This window comes from Capsicum annuum, chromosome 9 (assembly GCF_002878395.1).
Source record: "Capsicum annuum cultivar UCD-10X-F1 chromosome 9, UCD10Xv1.1, whole genome shotgun sequence".
NCBI lineage: Eukaryota > Viridiplantae > Streptophyta > Magnoliopsida > Solanales > Solanaceae > Capsicum > Capsicum annuum.
In genome coordinates this window covers 45,006,334-45,012,925 of record NC_061119.1, presented here as the reverse complement: position 1 = coordinate 45,012,925, position 6,592 = coordinate 45,006,334, and positions in this window count along the sequence as shown.

The window sequence follows — 6,592 nt, the reverse complement described above, 5'->3', positions numbered from 1 at the left end:
CAGTATCTTGACATAAGGAGAGGTCATTGAAAGGTTAGAACATAAGGACCTAAAGCATGAAAGAATACTATGCATAATTTTGACACTTAACTGAGGCCTAAGGAATAAAGTATTAACAACATGAAGTCATTATAGAGATCAAAACTGAGGTCATACATGCCATAAATCTAAATTATCACTAGTCATTAAGAGTGCACTATGAGTTATGGCAATCGAGCATACTATAAAGCATGCGTACATATTCATGAGTTGCATGACCTGAGTTTGAAGTTCATAAATTCATGGAATATTATTTGTACTGCTGAGTGAACTGGAACTCCTTATACTAGGAACTAGGAGCGCACATGATTATCTATGATGTGCATGAACATGAACTATAATTATGGAGATGATGTGTAAAGCATGAGTAGATGTCATAATGACTGAAGTACAAAACTTTGCACTGAGATAAGAACGAGTTGGGTATCTTTCTCCCCTACTGTTATTTTGCAACATACTGGCATCGCTACTAGAATCTGAGAGCCTGACTTGGCTTTTTGTTCTATCATCTTCCTTTAGATTAAAGCTATCATTCTAAGTCTGTAGACCATTTTTATAAACTCTAAACTGAACTGCAACTACCTTATTCTCGAGTTCGAGTGATGTGTGAGCTAATGCCAACACATTTGAGGCTTTTAACTAAGAATAATTGCAAATTCTTAAGAAACTTTTATCATTTTTGATTGTTTTATGTTTGATTTTGTAGAAGAAGCGAATATGTTAGAGAACCAATAATAATGGAAGCAAATGAGATAAGATTTGAAGTAAATAGAGGCAAAGTGTGGCTGACGACATTTGTGATAAGTCGTCAGCCCTGTGATAAGCTATCAGCTTCATTGTCAGTCATAGATAGAGAATTGGGAACTTGCCCGGTTAGTCTTACCTAGGTTGAAGGATAGGGATTAGGAAAGGATCATAGGCCATTTTGATATTAGCTAACTTTAGCCTAAATGACCTTCCCTATGTGTATCATATCCCTTGATCCCTGTTTTGATCCTAATTAGCCTATTTCTTTGTATGACACCTGTCACCTTCTCATTTAGATCATAATAAACTTATTTTGGCCCTGGTCCTCCTTGGATACTATGCACCTTGACTTAGGCAAATGGCCTAAGTTAAGGGTGGCTATTATATAGGTGTGTGATATAGAATGAGTATGAAGAAAGGTAGCATAAAAGAAAAGAATAAAAAGCTGGGTGCAGAGAAAAAGAGCAAAAAAAAGAAAAACTATAAAAAAGAATAAGTAATTGAGAAAAAACTGCACCCATACTAAATACTATTAATCAAGAAAAGAGAAGAGCAGAAAAGGCTAATGAGTGAAACCCTAAAAAGCTAGTGTAGTGTCAAGGAGGCTTAGTCACTTTAAATACCATCGAGTATCATATCAACCCCTAGCCTACATTACAAGCCTAAAAGAAGTCCTATAGTGATCCTAGCTGACCTATCTAAAGATCTGGGTAGTCAAAATAAGGGCAAGTCTATGGTACTTGGCATACACTGATTGGAACTTCATTCTGAGAGTGAGTGTTTTGATTGTCCCCATAGTTACATCCATAATTCGTGCTATGAGATGAAGGGGATTTCTTTACTGTGAGGGCACACTAGTTACATTGCTAGTTATTAACTTGTTCGGGTAGTGTAATACTGGTCCATGCATAGTTATTATATCTGAATTGATGCCATATCTTGATTACTGTGTGTTGCATTGGTGTTCTTCATTGTACTTAAATTGACTGACTTTGGAGATGGTGAAAGTGTTTTGAGATGATATGGATGATTGACTGCTAAATGTGCTTTGTATTCTCTTAGTTGTTCTGAGTTGCTTGAGGACAAACAATTGTTTTAAGTTGAGGGTGTTGATGTGTGAGCTAATGCTAACATATTTGAGGCTTTTAACTAAGAATAATTGTGAAGTTTTAAGCAACTTTTATCATTTTTGATTGTTTTATGTTTGATTTTACAGAAGAAGCTAATATGTTAGAGAACCAACAAGAATGGAAGCAAATGAGCTGAAATCTAAAGTAAATAGAGAAAAAGTGTGGCTGACAACATTTGTGATAAGTCGTCAGCCTTGTGATAAGCTATCAGCTTTATTGTTATCCATAGACAGAGAATTGGCCTAAGTTGAAAGCTGTGATGACCTTTTGTGATAGGTCATTAAGGAGCTGATAAGCCGTCAAGAATGCCGCTAGCCTAAGGCAGCACATAAGAACTGAAGCAGAAACTTAACGACATTTGTGATAAGTCATCAAGGAGCTGATAGGGCGTCAAATTTTGTAGTCAGCGTTAGGCAGCAAGTGTCCAAAGCAAAGAGAAAACTGACGATATTTGTGATAAGTCGTCAGCCTCCTGATAGGCTATCACAAATGGCGTCACCTAATCCGAAGAATTTCTGAATTTTATTATTTTGTTTCCATAATTAAGGTGAACTATTTAAATCCTTGTTTAGGGTTTTCTTGGGGGCGGAACATCTTTTGGAGACACGTATTTTGATATTTTCTCTCTTGTTTCTTGACTTGAACAAGAAATTATAACTAATCTGAAGAAATTATAACAAGACATCTTAATCTGAGAACCTCTAGTTTCTATTCATCTTGTGGTAAGTTTATATTTCAAATCATAAATATAACTAGTTGTTTTAATTATTATGTCATGAGTGGCTAAATTTCTTTAACCTGAATTATGGGATCTAGGGTTAAGTCTTGATAAGGTGTTGAGTGTTCAAGATTAAAAAAGTGGTAGGACTCCTTGATAGTTCTGATATTTTAATTATTGTCTGTTGGTTGCAAATGATAGATAACACCTGCTTTGATTTTCTTGAGAAAGAAATCAAATATAGTAGGAAGTGAATTATCAATAGGGACTTGGAAACACTAAACTTCCGTTTAATGATCAGCGCTGTAACAAGGTTGGTTTACCTGAGGTAAAAATCTAGGCAGCGAATATAAATTTCCTAAGCCCAAGAGGATTAGGTAATTAAATGCTTAAGTAGGTTGAGAGATATTTAGGCATAACTTCAATAAAGATAACTTGTTGTCCTACCTACCGTGAGAATCTTGAACCACTAGTAGCATCTGTCAAGTACAAAAATCCGTAGTGAATATAATTGTGGTTTTTCCATAAACTCTTGATTACAAACTGAAACTAAGGTGACCAAAAATTATTTGCTAATCTCCAAAACCCCCATTTTATCTTTTCGTGCCAGTTGTTTGAATTCAACTTGTAGCTATAGTTTTAAATTAGTTTAATCGTCATTCACATTGTTCCCTGTGGATTCGACCCCGACTCCAAAAGTTGGGTAAAATTATTAACGACGACCGCCTTGCACTAAATTGACGTGTAAGTTGAGCGTTATCACTGAGACATAACAATACACATAAATAATAAACTCACCTTGAAAGACTGGACCTGAAAGTGTAAAACCTACTGCTAATACTTCCTTCTGAGATACAACTCTTAGCTTTCTGTAACCTATTACTTAGCTGGTAAGAACAATATATACGACATTACTAGCCTCATCCGCACTTAGAAACTTAAGGGTACTATCTAAGAACACACATTAAAATCTTAGAAATGATACAATCCCATTTCTCCTTGGATACACCTCTAGATCATACCCACACCATTATGTTTAATTTCAAATCAATAAACTCAATTCTTGCATACACTGTTTCAAGCCTACTGGTTTACCTTTCATACAACTAGCCCCATGACACATAATCTACTAAATCTAGATAAACACTATCCCCACTTTACTTCTACTAAACTTCTAGGTTTATGCTTCTAACTCTTGATCATACGCTGTAATAGAATTCTAAGAAGGGATCTGAGGGCACATCTGACTTTGGCTCAATGCGTAATTTTTCATGATCATGAATGAAATCTTTCAAACTTTGGAACATAAAGGCACTGGTGGGATACTTTTTGAGTCAACGTGCAGTCCCATATCTATCTGTGGTGACCGTCTGAGAAAGCTCTATCGGTAGGAATTTGAGCTTGACTATTTCTGTTACCTTGGAAATAAGGTAGAGTTGGCATAAATGGAGCAATGTAAGAATCTGTGTAATTTTCTCCCTCACTTCTCTTCCTCCTCTCCTCCCACTCCAAATGAGAAACCCTTAAAATCCTTATAGCTGACCGCCATCAGTGGCTAGTCAGGGAAGATTCACCAATTTTTGGTTTGGCCAGCCCGTGAATCCGAAGGCTAGAGGCAAATCAGGTCCCAATTTGGTGCAACAATTCAAAATTAATTTCAAAGCCGTATTTTGAGGTCCAAAAATCTTCAAAAGGGGAGGTATAAAAACTATAAATTTTAATTTCAAATGGGGATTTCTTTATTGGAAGTTTTTCTCATTGGAGCCATCCTTTTGTGTTCAAATCCGGACTTTCATGTCTAGATTTCAACAATAAATATGGGCAAGAAGGTGAAGAAAATGAAAAAAAAAAGAAAAATTTGGATAAAACAGCAACGAAAAAAGGGGAAATTGGGGAAAAAGGAGACAATTTTTTGAGAGAAAAAAGGGAAGAAAGGTTCAAGGTTATGCGAAAAGACACTAAAGTTGAGTCCGCGGAGTCGAGTTCGTTACGGGAAGAACCCTTGACGTCGGGCCTAAGTTTGCTGCACCAAAAAAGGTATGGATCCACCCCTTTCTCATTTTGTTTTCGTTTCTTTTCTCTTCATTTATTTTCAGTTCTGTCGGATATAAGAGTTATTTTGATTTCAAGTTGTGTTGTTGTTGCTATCCTGGCCTTGCAAGTAGAAGTTGTGGTTTGTGAATCTGAAAATTATTTGGTCTTGAATATATGAGTTTATACATTTTTTTACCTCATTTGGTTGTTGTGGTCCTTCGGTAATCTCGTTGATGAGCGTGATTTGAAAATGAAAGTTCATGTTGTGTGTACGCGGGTTTGTTAGTATATGAATAAGTCACTTTCGGGTTTGTTGTTAACTATAAAAAATGAATTTGTGTGTGAACTTGACAAGCTTGTGTCTTTGTTATTGATCCCAAAAATATGCTTATATTTGATTTTAATTAAATTATGTCGTCACTGATTTGTGGAAAAATGCTCGATTTCTTTGGTTTCCTATTTGGTCAGTGTTGTCGTTCATTATGTGTGGATTAATTTCTCAAATTTGATGTTGTTTTAAATTTTCTTAATTTGAGGACATTCCTTCTCTTACTGTTAAAAGTTGATTTGCGCAAGAAAAATGTGTCCCATTTAATCCGCTCAAGCGTTTTCAAATTGCTTTAGTAAGAGATTTTTTTTAAGCCAAAAGACCGTTTGAGAATATTGTGGTAGCAGTTGAAAATTTTGAAATAGTTTGCATTGTTTATCTTTAGTAAAATTCATTTTTGAAGGAATGTTTTCTTGCCCCAAGTGGAAATACGAATGTATGTTTATTACTACGATAGAGATTTTCATTAGGATTTCTTTTAATCAAATGGGTATTGATTAAATTGATTTGAGAATGTAGACATACTCTGTTGTTTAGGCTGTGTGCGTACATACTTAGAGTAGTGAATGTTAAAAGATAAAAGATAAATTTGTTTAGAATTAATATTGCAAGTGGATTGCATTGTATGCTTTTTTTTGTAAGAAAAATTACATGTGGGTGTTGTAAATGTGTATGCTTATGAAATATGTTCCCCAAAAAAGAAATTTGATCCCATTTTTTGTTGTGTCCTGCTATATAAAAAAAAAGGGGCAAAGGATCAAATGTTTAAGTAAATAAAGACACAAAGAAAAGATTTTTTTTTATATTTGAATGTGCAGGGTTCTCATTCTCGTTTTCCTTTTTTGCTGGTGGTTCTTAGTAATATTATTTGTCTTAATATAATCTCAACAATATGTTTTATTTGTGGGTTTAGCAACTAAGACCCCCAACATCATGTTTTTTTTTTTTAAACAAATGTATGTGACACCTCCTTCTACTCTTACGTAATTCTTAACGTATATTATAGCCATGTTCTCTCCTTAATCCATTTTCATATATTGTAGCTATGTTTGCTCCTTAATCCCTCTCTCCATTATCATGATAACTAATCCATTTTATGTATGCCCCATAACTTAAATTATTCACGTCTATTTCATTTAATTCACTTTATTGATTATATTTCTAATCCTTATATTTTTTGGTTACTTGTGAACTCGGGAGTTGGAGTTTCACAACGAAACTCGTTTTGACCCAACATCAGGTCAAACACTATTATGATCACAAGAGCCTCGGAGTTGCATGAAATAGAAGTTTGACCTCCTTAAGGAGTCTAGTACCTCTTCAGCCTTTCTTCTTCATTTATTATCCATGTCATGATAAATAGTTTTCTATATTTGAATTGACATTTAATTGTTCTTATCTTTGTTAAAATTATTTAAGGTGTCATTATTTGATTACTGTGTTTATATACTGTTCTAACATTCACAAATGACCTTCAAAAATGGATTAACTTTCTCCCTTTTCGCGAATAAAATACAATTAACTAACTCATAAAAATGTGGATTTTTGCTCCAAAAAACCTTATCATCTCAACATTTGGTTAACTCTTGTTAAAAA